This window comes from Lissotriton vulgaris, chromosome 2_1, assembly GCF_964263255.1.
Source record: "Lissotriton vulgaris chromosome 2_1, aLisVul1.2, whole genome shotgun sequence".
Classification (NCBI taxonomy): domain Eukaryota; kingdom Metazoa; phylum Chordata; class Amphibia; order Caudata; family Salamandridae; genus Lissotriton; species Lissotriton vulgaris.
The window spans coordinates 512,433,565-512,437,124 of NC_141687.1; the positions used below are offsets into that span (position 1 = coordinate 512,433,565).

Genomic DNA, 3,560 nt, shown 5'->3' on the forward strand with positions numbered 1-3,560 from the left:
CACCACACACAACCAAACCACACGCACAACCAGACCCAACCACACACATGTTTATAAGCATTTTATCTTCTTTATTTCTCAACTCACTAATGCAAATGAAAACCTGTACAGCAGTGTCCTTGCTGCAGTTTTCATAATTGTACCCAAGAAGTATCTACACCTACCAGAATGGCAACAACTGCTGCTTAGCCTACGAATTCCTTGACCACCCAACATTGGTTCTTGGATTATGCCTGCCATTATTATAAAACTGTTAACACATTTTTGCACACCATGTAACTTGCCTTATCTGCATACTCTCTGCTAATTTTATGTTATCAATTTGCAGGATTATGGCGGTATTTGGTGGGCCTGCTGGAAGATGGATGAAAAGAAAGATGATGCAATCGCTTAATAAACCTGTTGGAGGGGCGTTTGTCGGCAAAAAACCTAAATTGAGAAAACCTGGATCAAATGGCAATGCGGTCAAAAAAAGGTATGTTTCTAGATAGACAGCTTCTGGTTTTTAGGGACCAGTGATCAACCTCATGGTCAGTTGTGTATTTTTTTGTTGCTCTAGCCCTGCCACCTCCCCCACTGACCCCGCCCCCACTGGTGCGGCCCTCGGACACAAACCACAGTGTAAATTTGGCCCCTGAGAGAACGTTTGTGAGTACCCATGACCTATGCTGTGCTTCCAAGCGCTGAGATACCCCCCTGGGGGTGATTCAAGAGCTATACAAATTAAATAAAATCATTAATTAAATCAAACAGGTACACATGCTGCAAACTGATAAGTTAATGACCATCAACAATTAGCTTGCAGCCTGTAATGCTGTGGATGCACTTCCACCCTTCCTGCCTCCAGGGCTCACACTGCATATTGAATGTTCAGATCTGTTTACTCCTTCCTCAGCTTTGCAAATAACACTTCTTCCGTACTGAGTTTCACCCAACAAAATTGTAGTTTCGCAGGAAATTAATTTCTTGGAAATGTGATGCCCACCCTCAATATTCCAGTCACCGCCCCCTCTGTACAAGGACTCCTCAGAGCTCATGGGCGTTCATAGACATGGCATGGATTTTTCCATCCTATGGCCTGTCTGGACATACTCTAAAATTTAGAAGTCCTGCATATGTTCTCCCCGTTGTAAGATGCCTTTTCTAATAATACATTCTTTCTGCTTTTTTGTGATCTGAAATCTGAGTTCTTTACTTGCACTGTACACAAGACTTTTGCTGTTACTTTTGTACTAGTTAGTGTGCATTTGTTCTGCAAAATTTTGCTAAAGATGGTTTAAAACTTGTGTTTACTTTTAGGGTGAGAATCCCTTTGAAATCGTTGAACAAACAGGAGAATCGGTAGTTGAGGAAACAACTGATGCGAATGATGAAGACAATGAGCAAAACGAAAAGGAGGACATTGATGGTGAAAACGATGAAAATGAGGAGCAGATAATGTGGAGGCAGAAAGTGCAGATGCGGATGATGCTGCTGACCCAAATGATTACTCTGGGGACTTAACCACCACTGATGAAAACTAGTTGAGAAACTGCCCTGAAAGACCAAACACTTTAGCACACTGCATTGGTGGACTTAAAGAACAATTTTCCGCAAAGTTGAGCAGTTCGTTCACCCTGCATGCATTCCACTTCTGTTTTAATTGCCTATGGGCAAACCGGTTTTATGTTTTGTTTTTTTAGTATATTACGCACAGGAAATGCTTCAGTATTCTTCCAGTGTAAATTGATTTGTTCATGGTTATGTTTTGAGTAATTTTGAGCAGTTGGAGTTCTAAACATTCCAATGTGAATTTTTCCAGTTTTTAGCGCCCAATGTAGTGTTGTATATCATTCAAGCTGTTGTAGCAAAGAAACCCTGATTATGTCTTGCAGTAATAAAGGCTTACAACAAGATTATACACTTATTTTGCACCTCTCCTATGTGGTACTGTCTACCTCAAAGAAGGGGTACACTCAAGGTGGTGTTTTATGCCCGGAGGTAGCGCCCCAGGGGGGAGCACTCGCCTGTTTAATGCTGATCAAAGGCTCTTTGCTGAGGTGTGAGATTGGAGAGGGTGCCGAGGGTATTCTGGGTGACGAGGTGTCACTGTAAGGCCTGGTAGCCTCTACATAATCAGCAGAGGTGAGGATGGAAAGAAACATCCGCTCTGCCTATGGGGGCCTTGTGACACCAGCTGGGTGATTCACCCACCGAGGTGTTCCTTTCTTGCTTTAAAGCGTTCGATTAGTTTTGTGTTTTTTCTGCACTTTTATTTAGCGCGAACTCTATCGGAAGGTATTGCAGCGCTTTAAATAAACACTAGTTACATCACACAAGGTCACTTTTTAAACAAGAAAAACAAGCATTTTCGGAAATTATGTAGAATATTCCATTTGTGGAGTGCTGCAGTCGGGGCCGGAGCTGAATTTTAATCAGGGGGGGACTGCAGTGATGGACTGCAGTGTGTCTGCTGTTATACCAATGGCATAAATCACGCCGAGCCAGACTCTGCACCCACAGGCACCAGCTCCCGACTGTCAGGGTGGTCGGGAAGCAGCAGGAAAGGTCAGAGGTGCCAGGGAGAGGGGGCTGGACACACAGGAACGGAGGAACCAAGGAAGCAAGAAAGAGCGGGGAAGACGAGGGAGGAAAGGAGAGGAGGAAGAAAATAATATGATAAGGAAGAAGGAAGAGGGGCGAAGACAGGGATAAACGGAGGAGGGGGTTATGAGCACTGTTCCCAACAAGCTGCGCGGGTGAGCGCGCGCGCAGAGAAGTCACCCTGAGCGCGCAGGTTGCTGAATTTACCGCGCACTCCAGCAACACCGTTAGCGGCGCCGCTTTTAAAATGCGAGCGGCGCGAAAAAGTGCCATTTCCTCGTTGCGGGAGTTTGAAAAAAAAAAAAGCAGTCTCAAACACAGCGTGTGCTTTAGCACACGCTGTGTTTGACACTCACCATTCCTCTGCATTCCTTTTCTAACACTGCACAGCTGCGTGCTGATTGTGAACCTTTTGTATTAATGTTAATTGTAGCCCCCCCCCCCGTGCACTGCAATTAACACGAATACAAATGCAAAGGACCTACAATCAGCCCCGCAGCTGTGCCTTGTAAGAATCGTCATTGTGCACTACTGAGGGGCTGTTTGTGATCCTTTTTGTTGCGTTGCCTTCCTCCAGCTCTCCTGTCCTGTAAGGGAGAGGAACGATCATCAAGACCATTAGTATAGACGAAAACACAGACGACTGAATGTAACTCACACGGACAGTAAAAATTAACAAGATTTTTGAAAAAGTTATTGCTGGAGAAACACCTGGGCCTTCAAAAATATTTTTGAAATGGTAAAACGTGCTGACCCACATTGATCCATGTTTTACAGGATAGTGTGCGTAATAAAATGCGAATGACAAACATAACAGGCCATTGTGAAGAGAGCAGGTTGAAAGTCCTTATAAAAATAGTATATATATATATATATATATATATATATATATATCATTTTAGTAAAAATGGAAAGGCCTCGGTTAACAACCTAACTAAAACCAGGGACAGACACCAGGGAGCAGGGACAGACACCAG

At 43.9% G+C, this 3,560-nt stretch overlaps 1 long non-coding RNA gene across 1 annotated transcript; it reads left to right on the plus strand.

Moving 5' to 3' along the window:
- Positions 1 to 311: 311 nt before the first annotated feature.
- On the plus strand, positions 312 to 1,549 carry LOC147730660 (uncharacterized). The gene is made up of 2 exons (XR_015308594.1): positions 312 to 475; positions 1,300 to 1,549. It is a non-coding gene; the product is annotated as an uncharacterized LOC147730660 (long non-coding RNA).
- Positions 1,550 to 3,560: the final 2,011 nt, after the last annotated feature.